We start from the raw sequence: 22318 nt of genomic DNA, 5'->3' as shown, positions 1-22318 counted from the left end.
TCCAAATATGTTAGATTATGATTCCTTTGGCATTTTTCTCCCTCTGGAAGCCAAAACAAAACTCTTTAGAACATCGCAGTCCCAAAGGGAAGCTGCAAGACTTAAAAGTGTGATCACAGCTACCTTTTCTAGGATTCCAGTCTGAATCTAGGGTTAACACACAAGAAGCACAGTTTTTATCTCTGCAGTCCTTCGGGGAGGTAATAGCAGTATTCCACACTTGGTATTTTATTGTATGGGATCACCCTTGATTCCCAGAACAACCTAGAGAGATAAGCAGGATAAATATTTCCATCCCCATGTGATAAGCAAGGCTCTGCCATTTACCTAAGAAGAAAGGAGAGATGACTCATCAAAGTCAACAGGTGACAATGAATGAGCTGGAACTAGAACTAAGGTCACTGCTTCTGCCTCTTTATTACAATGTCCTTAGGGCATTCTTGTGCTCTGGGTTACTTGTAACCTATGAGGAAATATGGAAAGCAAGGAAAAAGAAGTGTAGTGACATTATTTGAAAACTGTCTTAAAAGATGGCTAGCATAGTGCTGTTGGCACTTGAGAGACAAGGTACTTTATTTCAGAATAATGATTCAATATTTCCACTATGTATAATTCTTGGGATTCATACAAATGGAAAGTTCAGTGAGTGTCCCAACATGAATGATCTGTGGAATATGGACTGGAAGGGGCATGTGTCAAACCAGAGAGCCTAGTGAGAGATATCTTAACATGTCTAAGAACTGAGGAGTTGGAGGAAGGTGTGGGCCTGTGGGAATGGAATCGGAAGAGTGAGCTGAGGATTTTTCTGAGCCTGAAATAGACAGAACTTGGTGGTTTATGAACAAGAGGGGAGAGGAGAAAACAGCAGACAGCACTGGACTCCTTCCTACTCTGAATAACCCTCATCAAGTTAGACAGAACATACAAGCATAGGAATACTGTTACTGGCCCCACATTTTGTATAAAAAGGAACAGACAAATCTCTGTAACATGAAACATGGTGCGCTTCTCTAGAACAACTAGGCATTTACCACGTGCTCAAATACGTGAAAGGGGTGCCTGGTTTGCCCAGTGATCAGTTGAAGCCACCTCCATCAGGAATCTATGTGGAAATGAAAATAACCAAGTTGTTTTCTGTATTAGTTGTAAAATAGGGACTTTTGATATATAAGTACTGAAAAGGATACTAACAGGAAAACCAAACAAGTGGGTCGGGTGCTTATTCACAGCAAATTTTCAAGTTACCTCTTGATGTCAAGGCAATGCATGTAGGCCAAATCTTATTGAGGTTGTTTTCTCTTCCAGAATTCCAAATATTATGGGAAAAACAAGGTCCTTCCTCCTTGGCATTGGAATTTAAAGATGAACTGCTGTGGGGATTTATTGCTTTCAAAATCACACATTTGAGAAAAGTTGTCAGTCAACTCATGAATCTATTTCCAATAGAAATTTGAAAAGCTGAAGAAAAATATGTATCTTGCTATATTGTTGATTTTGCTATTTAGTAAGAATGTGTGTGACTGCTCTTGTTAGACAGTCTTGGAAGCAAAACAGGAGAAAGATTACGCAGAATACAGTTGATGAGTTTGAACAGTGAACAAATGAGAAGAAACACGCTCCTCATTTATAAAGGAGTATTGAGCTGCTGATGCAAGGAAATTTATCCTCTTCCTGCTATAAATCAGGAGAGTGTAAAAAAGAAATCAGGATGGGGAATGAAAAAATAACAATGAATGTTGTTTTAAAATTGTGTGGCGTTGTGGTGTTAAATTAGACAGTGTTATTGCCCAAGGAGCCATTCGTTCTTTTCCAAAGTAGACGAGGAATGAGAGATGTTAATCTTAATAAGTCTTTCCCCCCCTTTGTTTCTTTCAGGGATCACAGTATACTGAAAAGTACTCAATCAAGAGAAATCTGGGGGAAGCTGGGAACCATCAAGTTATTGAGGCCACACAGGGAGCAGAAGGACAGACGTAGGTAAGATTTTGATCCATTGATCCCACTATTGAGGATGTCCCTAAAAATGTCTTTGTTACTATAAACCCAGATGACAGCAAAGAAGAGCTACAGTGGTAGGTCTTTATTTTAGAAAACAAATCAATACAGTCTAATCAAAGCTTTCTATTGTCATTGTCAGAGTAATAGCAAACAATGCATGCGAGAATCCGAGATAGACATTTTCATCCTGTGTTTGCTAGAGACCAGTGATCAGTACGGAGATGGAGCCTGCTTTGATATTTACATTCTTAGCTGGGCTTATTTAAATTGTTCTTAACAGAGGAAGTCAGCTTACCAAAACAATGTTTTAAATTTATAGCCTTGAAAACAGAAGAGAAAGTCATTCTATTACCTGTTGGGTCAATTCTAATCTCCTCAGAGACCATAGTAAATGCAAGCAAATATTTCTTGATGACACTGGTAGACATAACTCTGAAATACTCTTTTTTAGAGAAACAGATTTCTTTGTGCTGGTGATATGTGTCTATGTATCTATATATCACATATTTCATATTTATAAATATATATATGACAATGGTGCATATATGTATAAATGACACCCATTTGTACAGGTGACTATGAATTCTATCCAAATATTTGTATATACTCATATATCTATATAGTATATATATTGTATGTATCCATATTTATATCTGTATAATGCTTATAGACACCTGTCATGGGTCCTTTAAAAAGGAGGCTTCATTCATATCACAATCTTAAAATTTCACGAAAATGCTGTTATGTTGGTAGGACTTATATTTGAGGCCACTTCAATCTCTTAGGGATGCATTCTCCCTGCCAGAGAGAGACACTGACACCCCCCCACACCCCACCCAACGTTGTAGTTCAGAGGGCTGATCAGAAAACATGGAGCAAGCCTCAGACTGTGTGAAGGGCCTAACATTCTCCTCCCACTCCCAGATTCCCATGAGAACAAAAAGCTCCAAGGGAACAGGGAAGAGTGGAAGATATTAAATTTGGTTTAGGCTCATTGCCTGTTTTTCTCAAAACCAGTACAACTTTATTTTTGATAACCCACAGTAGTTTCGTGTAGACAGTGACGATATGTTCATTTTCATGTATTATCAGAGCATTTTTGCTTTCATGGCCAACTTTAAATTTATTACTGTAGAGAATAACATGTCTTAATTGAAATTACCTTTTATTATGAAGCAATTTATACCAATAACTTTATCAAGAACATTTCTCTTTCTCTATATACAAATAACTACAAAGAAAAAATAGCAAATAAAATTGTAAAATTTAATTTTTTGTTTCAGGAAAATTGAGACTAACATAAAATAATCTATTGAGTCTTTATTGTGGGTGGAGTGTATAGTGGTTTATAAACATAATCCCTTGTAATCCTCACATGTGAGAAAGGTAAGGAAAATATGATTTTTCCCTGTGATAAAAATGCACCTTGCCAAGTGCACACATTTAGCCAGTGGGTGGTGAAGTTAGGATTTGAGCCTAATTTTGTCTGATACTTAAGCCTATGTTCTTGACCAGCTTGGGTAGGAAGATTTGGCAGGAGCTAAAATATTCTGTTTAGATGAGCAAAGTATCGTGTTTTCATCAGGTATTTATAATCAGTGGTTGAAAATACTCATTTTTTTCAAGAACACATTATCCCATATTCTATGAACTCTACAAAAGAGATGAAGATATTTCTGATTCATTTAATAAAAAGTATAACACACACACACACACACACACACACACACACACACACACCCCTCTCCAAAACATTGATAAAAGTAGGACAAAAAGGAGAATCACAGAAATTCATTGAATCACCTGGATATAGAAATGTAGAAATCAACAAAATAGAGTAATACAAGTGATGTTTATTCTAGGAATGTATGAGTAGTTCAATATTGGAACATTTATTAGAATAATTCATAGTCATAGGCTAAAGAATAGAACCCCTCCTTTTTTTCCTAATAGAATTGCAAATAACATTTGATAAAATGCAAATGTATTTCTTTTGAGAAAACACACATACATACAACATAGTAATTTAGAAATAGTGAGATATTATTAAATTGTGAAAAAGCAGTTTCAGGAAAACAGAAAAATGTTAGAGGGTTACCGATTTCATCATTTACAGTTAACATCATTCTTTTTTTTTTTTTTTTAAAGATTTTATTTTATTTATTTATTTATTTGACAGAGAGAGATCACAAGTAGGCAGAGAGGCAGGCAGAGAGAGAGAGGAGGAAGCAGGCTCCCTGCTGAGCAGAGAGCCTGATGCGGGACTCGATCCCAGGACCCTGAGATCATGACCTGAGCTGAAGGCAGCGGCTTAACCCACTGAGCCACCCAGGCGCCCAGTTAACATCATTCTATACATTCTATCCAGTACAACAAATTTAAAAAATAGCTAACATTATTAAAGTTCTTATATATGCTAGAAACTAAATACAAATATTAAATCATTTAACCTTCACAATCCTAGGATATGAGCTAAATAACTTGGCCAAGGTCACACAGCTAGTAAGTGGTAGAGCTGACTAGAACTAAAGTGGTTTAACTCATGTATCTCTCAAAGGTTATAATTTCTAGAAAAGAGGAGACATCTTTTTTACTTAAAAATGTTTACATTTTTCACTAAAAATCCCAAGAAAAGTAAATGAAGGACTATTGGAATAAGAAACTTTATTAAGTGGCTATACAAAAGATAAGTGTGAATAAATCCATTGACTTTCCTATAACAGCTAAAACATGATGAAGAAATCCCATTTATAATAGCAATGAAATATTACAATCAGTAAACTGTATAAGAATGTGTAAGACTTAAATGAAGAAATAATAACATTTATTGAGAAACACAAAAGAAGATTAGCAGTAATGGAGATTTACAATGTATTCCTGGATGAGAATAACAAATACTGTAATTGTGTTGGATTCCCCAAGTTAATTTACAAAGTTAGTGCAATTCCATTTAAAAACAAAGAGATTTTAGTGAGATGTTGGCAAAATGATTACTAAAATTATGTGGAAGAAAGGGAAAACACATTTTTTGGGAAAGAATAATGAAGAAGGAGTTTCATTTCCAAATATTGAAAAAGATTATAAAGTTATAACTACTAAGATGGAATAGTACTTGTTTTTTTCTTTTAAGATTTTATTTATTTATTTGACAGAGATCACAAGCAGCCAGAGAGGCAGGCAGAAAGAGAGGAAGGCAAGCAGGCTCCCTGCTGAGCAGAGAGCCGGACGTGGGGCTCCATCCCAGGACCCTGGGGTCATGACCTGAGCTGAAGGCAGAGGCTTTAAAACACTGAGTCACCCAGGCACCCCAGGAATAGTATTTTTTACTAAAATAGAGACTTAGAGAAACTAACCTTGAAAATTCCCCAGATTTAAGCATACATATTAAGATGTTTAATAAAGACAACATTTCATGTTGGTGGAAGAATATATTACTACTTGAACACAGTTCCAATAGTTGGTTAATGTTAGGAAAAACTCTAAAGTTGGATCTTTTATTCACACAGTATATTATTATCTATTGATTAAAGAAGAAAAAAACAGTGAGACATAACCAGAAGAAAATGGTGAATACTCTTATAATCTTGTCTAATAAGACATCAAAGGTAGAACCCATAATTGAAGCTGGATAGACTTGAATATGAACATATCAAAACGTCTGTAAATATAAGGAGAGAAAAGACTCAAGCAGCATGCTTAGCAATGTGAAATTTGAAAATTATTTTTTCTTGATTTTTTTTTGAATTAATAGATCTGCAGTTTCTTACTAATATTCCAAATACACTACTGTCTGAAGGCTTGATAAAGCAGAGCCCATCCTGGAATAGTAGTCATTTGGTATTGTACCTGCTGTAGGCACAGAGCATTACTGACATTTTTGTAGAGTGAATATATTATTTTTTTTTTAAAGATTTTATTTATTTATTTGACAGAGAGAAATTACAAGTACACTGAGAGGCAGGCAGAGAGAAAGAGAGAAGGAAGCAGGCTCCCTGCTGAGCAGAGAGCCTGATACGGGACTCGATCCCAGGACCCTGAGATCATGACCTGAGCCGAAGGCAGCGGCTTAACCCACTGAGCCACCCAGGCGCCCCGAGTGAATATATTATATGTCTTAGCTAAAAATTCTAGAGATGATTCTAGATTCTAGATTCTAGAAATGACCAAATAGTGATATAGAAATTAGAATTATTCTACCTAAAAGGTCAACTAAATTTGAGTTATACCATCCAAGAGAGTAAGGGATTTCAGCTAGACAGTTTTATAATTCTTAACATATGCCAAGGCATTTCCTTTCAATAGAAGTTATTTACAACATCATTGAGTAATTTTGAATTTATATAATGTGTTAAAATATGTTTTCTCTAATACAAATGAAATCATTATAGCTTCCTGTCTTGGATTGTGGTATAATTGGTAATTGCAGAAGGGTGTCACAATGATCAAGTTTGGAGAGAAGTATTTCCTGTTTTATTATAGACCATAGTACAAGAAAGATTTTCTTCCTCTCCCTCTAGAGTAGATTTGCTCCTTCAATGCTGGGACCCTATGGCAAGTGAGAAAGCAAAGTTAATTGTCATCAATGGACAATGAGATAAAGAAAAAAGTTTTACTTTATTTTAAACATCCAGGTGATATCATCTTAGACCATGACAATTCACATTAATACCAACAAAACAGTGCTTTTCTATCCCCAAACCTATTAGAAAAGTTGCTAAATTACAAGCCCCAAATATCTCATGAGAAAGAGGAAACAGCAGGCCCATGAACTTCCCAGTCTTTTTTTCTGTTCATATCCAGTCCTTCTCAGTGTCTCTGGTCAATGTGTAGACACCTGGCCATTGCTATTCCTCCGGGTCTCTCCTCCTACCCCATGGATTTCTATAGTGGTTCCTCAGCTGACATGGACACTCTCCCCTCCTGCTGCCTCTTCTGCATCTGTGATGGCTTTTTGACTCCAGGGTCAAATTGCCCAGTGTTCCCCCACTCAGCCACCTTTCCCTTCCTTTCTAACCCGACCATTGTCTTTGGATCAGATTTGTTTCTTTGACTCTCTCCAGCTGCCAACTCTAAAGAGGTTTCTCCTCTTATGGAGGTTTCTCCTTCTCTGACATAAGGGCAGGTGGCTTTTTCTCTTAGAAGTCTTGGTCCTAGGGATTGGCTAATAGTCATTACCATTGTCCTTCCTATAAAAACTTTTAGGTACTCATGAAGTTATATCCTTGGCAGATTCATCCATTTATCCTACTGGCTCATGAGACAAGCCTGGAAATGTCTGAATCTTAAAAAAAGAAAAAAAAATTAATCCCACTTAGGTCCTTGCTCTAATACCGTGCTAAACAATTATTTGTTTAAGCATGTATTTTATTTGTTCATAAATATATACTTAGTATGTATATATGGTTGACCATCCTCAGAAAAATGCCTGTAAGTAGACAAAAGAAATGTATAAAATGTTTTCCCCCATAGTAAAAGCGAAAGAGAACCTTAGTAATTTTGTGTTAAGAGTAACAAAACCAAACAAATACAAACCAAAAGATAAAGAAATAAATCTTGTTGATTTTCATGCTAGCTGTCTCCTTTGAAGATTGTTAGAAAACTACTTGTAAGCGGTTAGTTCTGGAGGAGAAAATGGGCAACCAAACAAGTAACAACCAACATACAGACTTACCTGTAAAGGGAGGAAAGAGAGCTTGTACATAGAATAAGATGGTCATTGACAGTTTAACACTAATTGTTAACAATCAAAATCATAGTCATTTATTTTTTGTGGTGTTTGCAAAACTCATTTTCTCATTCCTTGGTTCAGTGAGTATTTACTGAGCACTTATTCCTTTTACCCTGTGCTAGGCTTTGTTGTGAGCAGTGAGGTTACACAGTGGAAGAAACTTTGCAATTCCCCAGAGTGTGGAAACTACCAGAACTGTGAGGAGACTCTAAAGAGAAGTTGACATTTATTTAATAGTTTGGGGAGGTCCTGCAGATGCCATGCTAACTTTCTTCAGTTATGTGAGGGATATCATCTGTTCTGTATGATTGAGAAGGAAAACCAGGTTGAGTGGTTGGGAATCAGAGGAGACCCATTTTTATTTAATCAAAGAAAGAGCTACCTGAAGTTAATAATAAGCTACCTCTGGTCATTGAGATGGTTCTCAATGTTAGGTACCAGTTAGGTACCAGTCAGGTACCAGTAGAATAGGTTAGGTACCAGTAGGTACCAGTAGGATAAAAGACAGCACAAGGAATTAATATATGGGATGGTAAGGGGCTGGGGTTAGAGGGTTGTTCACTAACCTATATCTGAGAAAAAAAGTTCTAGGACCTGTTACTGATATCATTGATATAATAAGGGTTTTCCTGAAGACAATTCAGTGAGAGACTCTAAGGCTGCTTTAGAATCGGGCTTACCAGCTTTATACTTCACTCCTAGACCTTGGCCAAATTTCCTATCTCTGGGCCTTAATTCCTACATCAGACAGATGGGGATAGTACTAGTATTTGTCTCACCAAATGAGATATTTGGTGGTGAGAATTGAATAAAGTAAGTGTAAATGAACTAATTTAAAATGTTTAGCCTGTAATAGACACTTGATAAATAGTACTGTTATAATGGAAACCTAGAGCCTTATCTTGGGAAACACTTGGACAGCCTTAATCCAGAAAATAAAAAGGATACCCATTAATGTAGAAAGTCCCTCTTGCCCTATCCTGGGATTTATAAAAACAAAATCTTTCTAAAATGTGCAGTGAGAAATAGTAAACACATAAACACATACAACATTACAAAGCACACTGGGTCAGTTGTTGCATTTTGTTAGCATTTGCTTATTATTCATCTGTTCTTAGATGCTGGGAAGATTCTTTTTTTTAAGTTCAGTTTCTATCTCTCTGAATTATGCTAAGGGACCTGTATTGTCAGCCTCTGTCTGTTGTATCATAAAGGCTTTTGGACAATGTGTTATGGCCTGTTCAAGGAGATGCTGCTTATGCACACTGGATGACTTTGAAAGTTGCAGGGGCTTTGGTTGCCATGTATGGGTTGCAGTCAGTTCTGGGTTACAGTTATGTACTTGGTATCAACCACCGAACGATTTGAATTACCCATTAAGAAGGCCAGAAGAGGGCGCCTGGGTGGCTCAGTGGGTTAAGCCGCTGCCTTCGGCTCAGGTCATGATCTCAGGGTCCTGGGATCGAGTCCCGCATCGGGTTCTCTGCTCCGCGGGGAGCCTGCTTCCTCCTCTCTCTCTCTCTGCCTGCCTCTCTGCCTACTTGTGATCTCTCTGTGTCAAATGAATAAATAAAATATTAAAAAAAAAAAAAAAGAAGGCCAGAAGAACCTCAGGTGGTTGTCCTAGAGTCCAGTCATGCCAACATGAGCCAATAAAGCAATGAGTGATTTCCTGGAATACCAACTCAGCAGACCCACCGACCGCAGGTCATGTGTACCAGCTGCAATTTACAAGCATTCTGTATGCTTGCTTTTCCAGGCCCGTCTTTGATTAGCTCCACCTCATGTTCTGAAATTTATATCTTGAGACATTTCAGCAACGCAGAGCACAAAATCAACAAAGAATAAAATCCAGTCTTCCTTAGAATGATCACACCTCATTTTATAATATTTGCTTAATCTTTCTTTTTAGAGAAGTAAAAAAAAAAAACCCAAAAGCCTAGAATTTGTGAAGTCTCCTTTTTGAAGCATCTACGCATTTGTGTCTATTGTTCCAATCCACTTTATCATGTTACTCATGTATTTATAAAGGCGACCATTTCGATATTTTGTCCTGGTTTGTGTTTTTAAAATTCACACAAATAATATCACGGTTCTTTTCTCAACATTATGTTTATGAGATCTGTGTAGTTATATATAGTTCTAGCTCTGTTCTCCCTAGTGAAATTTGTGTTTTCCTTGATAAGACATTTGCTATTCACATCTACTGGCTTCCCTTCCTCCCAAATCGGGCTCATGGATGACAGGATGTTATTGCTGGATTAATTAGGAAAAAACATCATTCTAACTTACGTCTTTATATGTTGTCAACACTGAGACCTTTTGAAAATGACAAAACCTAAGCCGGATGGGAAGTCAGGAAAATGTAAATAAACTAAGACTTTCCCAGGCAAATCACAATGGAGAATTTGCCCACAAATGAAAAACAAAATAAAACAAGACAAAACAACAACAACAAAACAAGGCTCTGCGAGGTGAAATGACTTTCTGGGCTACACAGATGGTTAATAGAAGTCCTTGAAATACCAAGCCCAAATCTCAAATTCAAATAGTTGCATGGGGTAAGATAGATAAAGCTTTCTAGCCCATTGTCCTTTTCATCATGTTTTCTTATGTTTAAGAAAGATAGAAGATAATGGCTTCTTAGGGTCACCTCAACAGGGAAATGCCTGATAGCCTGCTTTCAGAATAGTTGGTTACAGTATGACTTTCATCCATCATTTTTCCCCTATGATTGCTCTCTCCCTTGCCCAGGTGAACCTAATTATTGCCTCTTTCCACTGGGTTAGACCTCTGTCCATTTTGTCCCAATAGGTAGGAAAATGTGGTTAGGAAAGTCAGGTTTCACTTTTGATCAGCGGTCACTTATTTTCCAGTTACTTATCAGCTTTGCTTTATTCTATAGTTTCCTTGTTAACAGCTGGCAAGTTAATGAACATGACATGTCTATTTCTGCAATGTTTGGGGGTGCCACGATTGTATGGGAAACAGAGTACTCACTCCCTTGTTAGCCAAGGGTTTTCAGTTCCAACTCAGGCCTGCAGTTCTCTTTAAACATGTTCTCTCTCTGGCATTCTCCATAATAAGGTGGTATTGAATTAGATCATTTAAAGTCTATGGAGTTAGGACAAAGAAGTCATCATTTCATTTTTACTTTAAACTTGTAATACAACTCCTTGGATTAAAGGCTTGCAAATAGTTTTTAAATTTTACTTGTTTCAAATTTGTTTTTGTTTTTACAAGATGTTTTATGCAACTGTAAGGTACATAAAACCAGTATTCTTGACTACCTGCTGAAAATAAAACTTAATTGCTAATGTCCTTTATATAAATTGTATGGTATTCTGAAAGTACAGATTCATCATGTGTTAAGTATCAAGTTTCACCTAAGTAGTTCTTAATAAAATTGATAATTTGATTATTTTACAAATTTGTTCAGCCTATAAAATTCTAATTTACAGATGCTTGAGAACACATAATTTTTTTTTAATTTAACATCAGTCTATTATTCTACTTGGTGAATAGCTTAGAAATTGTAACTACAGTCATAAAAAATAAACATCCTCTGGTAGGGAAGTGTTTGTGCTTGTTTTAAAACACAACACTGGGCACTTGGGTGGCTCAGTTGGTTAAGCGACTGCCTTTGGCTCAGGTCATGATCCTGGAGTCTCTGCTTCTCCCTCTGATTTTCCCCCTCTTGTTCTCTCTCTCTCTCTCTCTCATTCTCTCCTTCTCAAATAAATAAATGAAATCTTAAAAAAAAAAAAAACCTAAAAGGTCAGAGATACAGCTTTTGAAAAGATGAAATCATTGTCAGAGCTGCACATGAACTGGTTATTGTCAGATGACTTCTCTTCACATTGCTGGAAGACGTCATGAATCTCTTAGCTGCTGATTACTATTAAAGTCTTCATGTGTAACAGTTCTGTATGTGTGGATGTTGTGGCTGCAGGGTGGCCAAAAGGACACTGTCCCTCAGTCATATCCACACTGCCGAACTATGAAAGATACTCTTTGGTTTAGTCTGGTTTGTGGTTATATGTTATTTGTCTATTATGTGGAACATGGCTCAACTTTGTGAGCTGACTGCCAGAATGTCCCCCAAAAGGAGCCACTTCACTTAACATTACTACTGTTAGTTTCATGAGTCTGTTGTTAGTATTTCAATGCATATCATAATGTAATCCCATCACAGCAATTGTAATTTCAACAGTACTTAAAATATTCTTTGGCTGTTTTGCTTGTGGCAGTTTACTAGCCACAGTGGCATGTCATTTCAGGTCTCTCTGACACTAAGCGAGCCTTTGAGCGCCACAAAAGATTTGGTGGAAAGAGTACTGAATGTTGGAAGTGAAATCTCTGTACCTTACTTTGCCACCTTCTAGCTGCATGAGTCTTAGTAAGTCACTCAGAGATAGAGCATGTGCAGTGGATCAAATCATTGATTGCCAAATTTCAGTCCTGCTTGTGCCGTTTATTAGCTGTTTGTTCTAGGGCAGTTTACTTAACCTTTCTGTTTCAGTGTTTTCATCTATAAAATGGAACTGACAATAGTACCTATCCTATAGAGTTGTTAAGATTAAATTAACTGGTATTTATAAAAAGTCTTAGTGCCCATATAACTATTTAATAAAATTTTGTGATTGGACGTCATTGGGTTTAATTTCTATGAGAGTATCTCCAGTTGGAAGATTGTATCATTTAAAGTTTCTGTTTCTTGCCTTTTTTTTTCAACACACCTTTAACTCATTAAATTTATGCTATTGAAAACATTGTTTCTGTACTGAATATTAGTGGCTTTGTGGTTGAACATGGATGATTTTTTTTTTGTGAGGCTCAAACCCACAACCCTGAGCTTAAGAGTCATACACTCCACCAACTGAGCCAGCCAGGTACCCCTGTCATTTGTTTTAAATTAAAGCACATATGTATAACTAAAGAATTGTTTTTAAATCTAGGCAAAGTATCTCTCCATCTCATAGTGGTATACACTGACATCTCTATAATTGGGCTTAGAACTTGTTTTTTGCACTGTGTAGACATTTTGTTTATCTTCTGAAGGGTTAATGTCATTTATTTCATTTTTCAATTCCTGTCTCTATAAATGTGCTATTAGATGGCAAGCTGTGTGGAAAACTGAATTTGATGATTGCTTTTCACCTCTGTAGTATCAGTGAAAATATTCCACTGTCTCTCAGGTTTCTTTATTGCAGGTTGGTACAGTGTTTCTGTCTTCTTAAGCGTCTCACACGTACATGACTCTTTGTTAAGGAACTCGCAATATCTTTTAATTAAGCTTGAAACCTATTAAACTGAAATATTTTGTAGGTCATAGAGCAGTCTAACAACAGAATAAGAGCTTTTTGGTAGAGGGATGAATTAGTTTGTTCTTTAAAGACAGGAAAGCAACGCCTGCCAGAGTAGAAGAGGCTACTGACATTGGCATTTGTTTCAGTTGATGGAAAAAAATCTAGTCAAGCTAGTGGGCTTATCTAGGGAGGATGATGACAGCTCCAGGAGGCTGTCCTGACAGGCAGGGGGTCGGAGTCCAGGAAGACCAGCCAGGTGCAGCAGATGGTATCCCAGCAGGTGGGTGTGCCATGGTGACACAGAGTCTGGAAGCAGGTGATATCCAGGCAGATAAACAGAGAGGTCTGATCACAGATAGTGGGGCCCCAGGGTTAGGGCTGGGGTTGGGGCCTGAAATTCAGGCCCTGGGAAAACCGGGTAGACTAGTGTACAGGTCTGTTTTGGAGGGAATAGGGTACTATTTCAGGGCATTAAAGCAGAGGCTCTGTTATGGGGGCATGGAGGAGAGGCCTCAGAGTAAAGAGGACTTGTGAAATCTTGAATCTGGGAGTTGTGTGGCTTGGAGGGAAGCAGGAGCAGGAAGCCAGGCAGGTCTTTATAGGTACTGACTTTGATAGTCCTTGGTATAGACTCATGTGACTGTCTTTTGAAAACTGAAAAACTCAAGCATGTTATTATTAAACTGTGGTTTATTTCTAATGAGTTAGATTAGAAGGCATCTTTGATGTAATGAACCTTGCCATTGTTGTTTTTAGTTTTTAGTTTTGTTTTAAGGCTTTCAGATAAGATTGAATTCCATGCAGTTGGAACTGCTCACATGGGGCCTAGGTTAAGTGAAACATACAATGTAGAGGTGTTGTTATTCCTTCCTATCCTTGGATTTATTCTAAGAGGTCATATATCCGAGAAGAGTGTAAAAATGACAGGATTAGCAAGTAGGTGGTTGTTTTTTGCTAAGATTACTTGAAAGGGAGGAGAAAACAGTGTAGAAGTGGCTGAAATTAATATCCTTACAACTACATGGAGTGATCACTGGCCTTGCCCTGGCAATCATCATTTAGGGGAATTCGGGCCAACTTACCTTACTTGGAAATGTTCAGCATCAAACTAAAACCTCTACTTCCAAGGACTAAAAGAGGAAATGGGAAATTGCATCTTTTGTCTGTGTCTTAGCTTTTAACAGTTTTATGCTAAGATTTCCTTAACTATTATGAAATTCCAAAGCCTCAGTCATTATTTCTCCAAGTACTGTTTTCAATAGAAGAAAATCCATGGTTCTTTCTAATAGATATTCTTTATCATGGTGAATATTGTCTAGAGAAACTTTGCATTTATTTATCAAGTGAGATGGCTAGTTGATTGCTAATAGTGAGTGTTTGGTAATGGTGAGTGGTGCCATTCCGATTTTTACCACTTGATTCCTGCTCATGAATCCTCGCTGTGGGAGACAGAGTATTATACATTAAATGTTGATTTGGAGCATATGTAACCTATTGAAGGATCTTGCCAGAGCCCGGCCCGGTGCTGCCACCTCTCTAGCATGGTGACTAAATCTTCAAAGGCCAATTCCACTGTTGCATCATGCCATCTGCTTCAGAGTGATGGAGGACGTGGTATTTCCAGTGAGTGAGTATTGCTGATCATTTGCTGTGAACTCCTTGATCAGAGGCAATGTTGTGTGGAATATCGTGAGTAGAGAAAACATTCTATAAATCCATGGATGCTAATTTGGGGAGAAATAGGGCCTATAGAGAAAGAAGCTCTATATCCAGAGTATGTGTTATGGTAAGAAGAAAATGTGGCCTCTTCTGTGGTGGAAGCAGATAGCTGGCTGAGCTTCCTAGGGAATGGTGCCGTATTAGGAACTCAGTGTACATCTGCTGCTGGCCGATTGAGTACTCAATGGTGGCTGTAGCCAAGTTGGCCTGGTGAGTGCAGTCTCTTGTAGCTGAGCTTATGTATCATCATCACCTCTGCTACGAGGGCCACTGTTCATGAGTCCATTGGGCAATGACAGCCAGGGCTGTGGAGAGAGGCCCAGTATCCACACAAAGGGTCATTCTACCCATTTGATTATTAAAATCTTCCTCTGCTGAGGGCAGCTTCTGGTCAACATTCACATGGGACACAAACATCTTGTTTGCTGCCCATTCAGAGTGGTCTGAGTACCAATACACCTCTTCCCCTAATTTCCTTATTACCAGTAATCTGAACATTTTCTTTCCAAATTACTGACCATTCAGTCAAAGCATTTGCCACAGTCTAAGCATCAGGATAGTTTTACATCTCTGGCTATTACTCCTTCCGAGCAACATGGACACCCGGCTGCACTGTTGGAAGTTCTGCCCCCTGGGAGGGTTTCCCTTCACCGTTGTGCCTCCAAGATACCTGAGAAAGTCCTGCAGTGAAACAACTGCCCACTTTCAGGTGGGACCTTCATACTGCACAGAACTGCCTAGAAACCAGGCCCAAGTTTCTCTTCTGTAATTGGCTAGCTTTAGGGACGTCCTCATGAGACAGTAGTGTATGGACTGAGAGAGATTAAGTTACGTAGCCGGAGTGTGGGCCATGGGCATTTGAGTCACTTAATCCTGTAATTTATTTATGCCTTCATGCCTGCTTGAACCTGTTCCCATATATGCCTCTTCCAGCTGATACTGGAGTGCTGCTGCTCATGCCCAGGTTTATGGCTTGCTGGGTCAGCAACCATGTGATAAGTAGCCTAGGTGTCTTGGCAATTTGGTAGCCCATGACAAGGTGTTTATTTTCTTCCAAGGCCCCATAGTAAGCCAAAAGCTGTTTCTCAAAAGGGGAGTAGGTATCTGCAGAGGAAGGGAAGGCTTTATTCCAAAAGCTCCAGGGTTTGCATTGTAATTCACTAACAGGGTTTGCCACAACTCCAGACAACGTCCCTGCCTGCCACTGGCACTCATAGGCTGTGAGAAAGATCAACCATATGACTTTTTGTCAGTACAATACATTCTCAGGGGGAGTTGGTCTCCCCTTCATTCAAAGGGTTCTAGGTCTGTAAAATAGGTCAAGGCTAGGGATTGTTTGAGAGATCATGACACTGTTTTGATGACTAAAGAGAAATGTCTGTTCATTAGCCCTAGAACACTTAGGCTTATTTGGATCAACTATTAGATAACCCATCTATTGACGAGGGGGCACCATGATCACCTACCCAATGCCATTGGTTTCTCTCTGCAAGTCAGACTATTCTTAGTTTTGGCTTTGCTGTCCATTATGGTAACCACATCTACTTTGTCTTTGAAGACTAAGTGCTGCCACCTGTCCCTGGCATCCAATTTTCCTCATTGTATTTAGGGAATCCAGTTCAGTGGCAGAAATTCTCACTGTAATTTCTGACCTATAAGAGTGACCCCAGATTTCTTCAAGGGTACTGTAGCTCCCCTCACAAATGCATTTCTCAGGTCATAGTGAAGCTGTGTCCTTTGGGTTCTCCTTGGGGAGGTAAGCAGGTATTACATAATAAGATACTTTAACAATTATTCTATAATTATTCTATAATTGTTAAATTGTATAATACCAAGGCAATCAGTTCTGGCCTTTTGATTTCATTTAATGTTCATGTTTCAACCAACCAACCAAAATGTTAGACTTTTTTCTAACCCTTGAACTAAAACATTGAACCCAGAATCTGCTTAGGGAACCCATATCAATAAACTCATTCTGATCCAACTTTATGTTTTCTGCCACAGTTATCCAACAAGTTAGAAAAACAGTGCTTCTTATTTGGTATGTAGCATGCTTTCTCACAGCCCACACTTTGCACCTTGCGCTTCGGATTTTTTTTTTTTTTTCCCCCAAAGAGAGGTAGCTGTAGTGACTTTTCCTCAACAGATTTTCTCACCTTCCAGAAAATCACCTTATTTGAAGTCTGTGTCTATTAGTGTCTTTAAATTACACTTTAAGAAGTGTCAGTGCTATTAAAATATCCTTAAATGGGTCAGTCTTGATCTTTGGGTCCAGGAGTCTTTTCCATTGTGTTCATTTATTGCTGCCTATTGAGGGCTGATTCTTTTAACAGGTTTGGAATTTAGTTTTGTTTATCTAAGAATTCTAGAACTTAAAAATTCCAGAAAGCAGGCCCCTGCGTAGTTGAGTGTTTAAAACATACTTCAGAAAAAGAAGGTTGATATGTGACTAAAATTCTATCTCTTCTGAGGGAACCCTTCCTCTCCTTCAATTCCTAAAAAAAGTTCAGTTGTCAGTCACAAAACAAAGTGACAGGTCCTCCTGGATTGTTTTTTCCAGGTGACGAGAACCTTTAGCCAAGCTTGTGTGACTTGTTTATTTGAATAATGATGTGTGTTAGGCCACTCTGGATTCTTGCATATGCTCTAGTGGCCAAAAGGTAGGAAATAAATTGCTCCAACAGGATTTCAGTTGCAATCTATGGCTGTGAGATTTTTGTAGGAAACCTTGAAGGCAGCTTATCTGATGTGTTACAGTTCAAACTGAGGGATGACAGGGGAGTCAGCAGGGTTGGGGTGTAGGAAGGAATGGGAGGAGGAGGAGTCTAGTTTCAAAACATGTACTTTTCCCTCTATATTAAACTCCCTGTGCCATTTAGTACAACTGAATAGGGTTGTTTGAAGAAAAAAAATTGGGGTGTGGGGTACTTCCCGGTAATGATCAGCAGCCCTCTCTTCCACTGGGTGCCTTTCCCCATCTCTATGTATGATCAGCGGGACATTACCTGTGTTTTAATTTAGACCAGATTATTTTAGTGCTTGAGGACATCCAAATTCCCTCTGTCGCCTCTCCTAGACTTGCCCAAGCTCAACTCCTGATGTTCTGTTCTGGCAGTGTGATGTGGTATGAGGAATTTAAGCTCTGGGGACTAACTAGTTATACCAGGATTGGAATTCTTCTATCTTGAGAGATTAAATTTTCTAAACTGTTGTTTTCTCATAAGGAAAAAATGGAGATAATTCAGATTATGTTGGAATAAGATCATGTGTGTGAAAAGTGCATGGTACAGGGTAGGCACTTAACAGAAGGTATTTTTCTTGATGTTATCCCCTACTTTACCTTTTGAACATAAAAATGTGGACAAACATGTATACACAAAGGATGGAGATGAGAGATGTCATTCCAGACATTTCCTCTAGTCCTTCAGCTGTGTCTCCATAATTTATATTCTGAAGGCAAACCCATAATCATTACTTTTACCTCGAGAATGTTACTTGTATTAAAAGACATTTATTGAAAGTCTACTATGTTCAGGGTTGTTAGCCAAGGCTAAGGAGAACCATGAATACCAACTGGCATTATTGTGTGATTATACATGTTAAGAATGTAGACTACATTTTGGTATTCTCTCCTCACACTCTAAAAACAGATGTAAGCCTTGTTCCCAGTTATCAGTGTTCTGTTTTTCTGTGTTGATTTACTCATAACCTATTGGAATATATTACATTATCTTTAAAAATGTTATACTCTCTCACAATTCAGTCTTGGGAAAAGAAATTTTGACATCTGAATACTTTAGATTTATTTTTCTTGTGTACAAGAAAAACATGGCTCATGTCAGTTTCCCTTTTTGTTTATACTGCTAATATGGTAAAAAATCAAAATAACTTTTGGTCTCCATGTTTCCTTTCCTGCATTTCACTCAGGAATTTTAAATTCTTACCTACAAATACTATATATTCAATAAAAATATATTGAGGGCCTACTGGGGCCTAGGGACAGGGAACAGAAGTGGAAATGGTATCCGCTTTCATGGAGGAGGTAATAGTCTAGCAGAGAAGACAGACAAACAGGAAATATACAGCTACTAATCGTGACGAGTATTATGGAAAAAATATAAGTTATTGGAGAGAGTAGACAATGCTTAACAGTGCTAATAAAAGTAATTTAATTTTTTTAAAAGTCTGTATTAGAAAGTTCCTGGGAAAATAGTCATTTGAGCTTGATTCTACCTATAAAACAGTCAGGAAGAAACAATTATTTATGGTCTGTCCAGCTGTAGGACTTTGAAATTTAGAAACCTAAGAAGGTACTTATTTTCATATTTTTTTCTGCCCTTGATAGTTATTTGTCTTCTGTGGTATTATGAGGTTTGTTTGCCTAGGTACATAATATTGTTAGTTTTTCTTTTTTCTTTTTCTTCCTAACTAGGAATCTTCAGGTTTAACACCTGCAAATGTTTATACCTAAAAACAACAGTTGGTTATTGAGCTATTGTGTAGTCAGGAGAATCTGACCAGGGTAATGTTTATCTCCATTAAATAATAGATCTAGAAAATCTGTTATATAAAAGACTATTGTGTTATAGACATTATGTCATCAAATTTTCAATGCCTTTTTAAAGATGAATAGCAATAACATAAACCTCACTTTTATTTTAGGTGGACTGAACACTAAGACCTCAAGCATATTCCTAAATAATTGGAAAGAACCAGTTTATGGAAAATTAGATGAAATTTGTTTACTTAGATTTTTAAATGTAGTGCTTGAATTTGAGAAGAGTAAATAAGTCCTGGCTATTGTGGTACGGAATTGCTCCTATAACCTCAGGAAAAGCTTTTTAGCCACACTCACTCATCAGTGCTGAGACTTGTCCCCAGGCATCCTTATCACCTGGCTGGTTCTCATTCCTCCGAGCCTGACCCCAGAGGGCAGCAGGACCAGAGGAGCTTGAGCTTTACCCCGACAGCCAGCTAGGAGAAGTGCAACTGGGAGGTGGGAAAGGGTCAAAGAGGTTGATGGAGGACCCTGGACTCCCAGGAGTGAAAGAGAAGGGAAACAAGGGCATCCCTCAATTGTAGACGTGGTACTGACGGTGCAGAGAGAGTGGACGGTGCAGAGAAAGAACTGGCATATAGGCAAAGATGTATCAGTGAAGACAAGGTCGCGGGACCCACGCATTTGCCCCACGGTGCTGTTGGTATATTTGGCACGTGCATCTCTACCGAGTTTGCCTCAGGGTGCTGTCTCTGATCTCTCCACCTGATTTAGACTGTCCTTGAGTTCTCATTTTCCCCTTCATAGCCTTCATCAGAACTGTAGATTAGTAGGATATTGTCTTAATTCTTGATCACATTACCCACCTTCAGGGTCTAATTGTTCATATAAGCAGTGGGTGACAATCAAAGCTTTTGATTAGTTGCTCTCAGCTTCCCCCTTTGTCCACTAGGACTTCAGTCTAAAAGTGCTGCTCTTGGTTATTTCTTCATTTGGCGTTCTCATGAGCATCACTAACATGCTTGGAAATGTTAGTGTTGTTGGTTTTTTCTTCAGAAAAATCATTCAGTCGGCTTGCAGTTAGACATTGGTGACTGTTCCCATCCAAAATGCAGCTGTTCATCCTTACAGAGTGTCACCATTCGTGTTACCGTTGTTAATTATTTTTATTTGATGTTAAGATGATATTTTAGAGCTAATTTAGCTTTTTTTGAGGCTAATATGGAGAGTTGTTATTGAGGGGAGTTTATGAGTGACTGATTACAGAAGTATTTGGATTGTCTCTTGTTTTGGGCTTATCTGCATCCTGCTTCCTTCTTTTCCATAGTTAAGCAAGAGCTTCTTAGGATCTTTCTTACATTGGTGTTTTCAACAAACTATGTTGACATTTATTGAGCTCTTTTTTGCAACTGTGTGTTTCTAAGCTTTGAAAGATGAGGGAGTAATTCAACTTAAACACTAACTTTGAGCCAATCTTAGTGTACTCAGCCAGTAAAAGTTCTCGGTCCAGCTTCACAGCTGCAGGAATCTGAAGCTCTTGCTAGAGCAAGTAAGGGAAATGAATAAATATAAGAGGCTTATCGATTATCAGATATGTGGTGATGTATATGATAACCCCAAAGAAATGCTCACAAGTACTTTTTAAAAAAATATTTATTTATTTATTTTACAGAGTAAAAGAGAGAAAGAGAGCAGAGGGGAGGGGTAGGGAGGGTGGGGCTTGATCTCACAACCTTGAGATCATAAACTCAACTGAAATCAAGAGTTTGTTGCCATCAAGGTGCCCCTCACAAATCCTAATTCTTGGCTGTTGTCCTGGATCTCTAGATTAAGTTCCTTACATCCTTACATGTTGATTAGGATATACATTAAATTTACTAATCTTTCATGTAAATTTCAAATTTAAAAATGAGCCTGGAAACAAACTTTGTGAAGTAAGAATTGTTAGAAATATTATATAGTTCTAATTTTCTGGAGGTTGCTGAAATAGTTTTGGAAAAGGTTAGTTTTATGCTGGTCCTGGAGTTATTAGTAGAAAATGTTAGATATAACTTATATTTGCAGAAGTGGTTTGGGTGAAGTCATTTCTATGGTGTCTTGACAACACCTTGCATTTAGGCACTGGATTAGCTATGTAGTTATGATAATTGAATAATCCTTAGTAAATAATATTGGCTTAGGTTGTTGAATCCTTTAAGACTGACATAAGTATTATCCTTTGAGATACAATAAATCCAATTGCCTGATGTCTAACTTTTCAATAATTGCCTTCATTCATTTATAAAGTCATTTGTTCTTTTTCCAAGCTTGCAATTATTGCTCTCATTATGATGTAATGCGCATATTACTATAGAAATTTAATGAAGTTGGAGTTCAAGCGTGACTTTACCTTAGTAGTGGGGAACCTCTATGCAGAACTCTTTCTAAATTAGGGAGTACCTCATGTTCTTGGCGAGAGCAGATCTGACTCGGGACCATCACTGGCTGCTACATCTTTTTTGCCTTAAATCTGGAACCAGGGGTCATTGAAGACAGGGGTGTGAAGAAAACGTGGGTTTCTTTGATAGGGAAGTTCTCAGCATTCATTCTTATTTTTTAAATTTCTTTTCAGCGTAACAGTATTCATTGTTTTTGCACCACACCCAGTGCTCCATGCAATACGTGCCCTCCCTAATACCCACCACCTGGTTACCCCAACCTCCCACCCCCCGCCCCTTCAAAACTCTCAGATTGTTTTTCAGAGTCCATAGTCTCTCATGGTTCACCTCCCCTTCCAATTTCCCTCTGCTCCCTTCTCCTCTCCATCTCCCCATGTACTCCATGTTATTTGTTATGCTCCACAAATAAGTGAAACCATATGATAATTGACTCTCTCTTATTGACTTATTTCACTCAGCATAATCTCTTCCAGTCCCATCCATGTTGCTACAAAAGTTGGGTATTCATCCTTTCTGATGGAGACATAATACTCCATAGTGTATATGGACCTCATCTTCCTTATCCATTCGTCCATTGTTCTTCCCACAGTTTGGCGACCGTGGCCATTGCTGCTATAAACATTGGGGT

This window comes from Mustela erminea, chromosome 4 (genome assembly GCF_009829155.1).
Source record: "Mustela erminea isolate mMusErm1 chromosome 4, mMusErm1.Pri, whole genome shotgun sequence".
Taxonomy (NCBI): domain Eukaryota; kingdom Metazoa; phylum Chordata; class Mammalia; order Carnivora; family Mustelidae; genus Mustela; species Mustela erminea.
The sequence above is the reverse complement of the archived record's forward strand: the minus strand, read 5'-3'. Positions refer to the sequence as shown.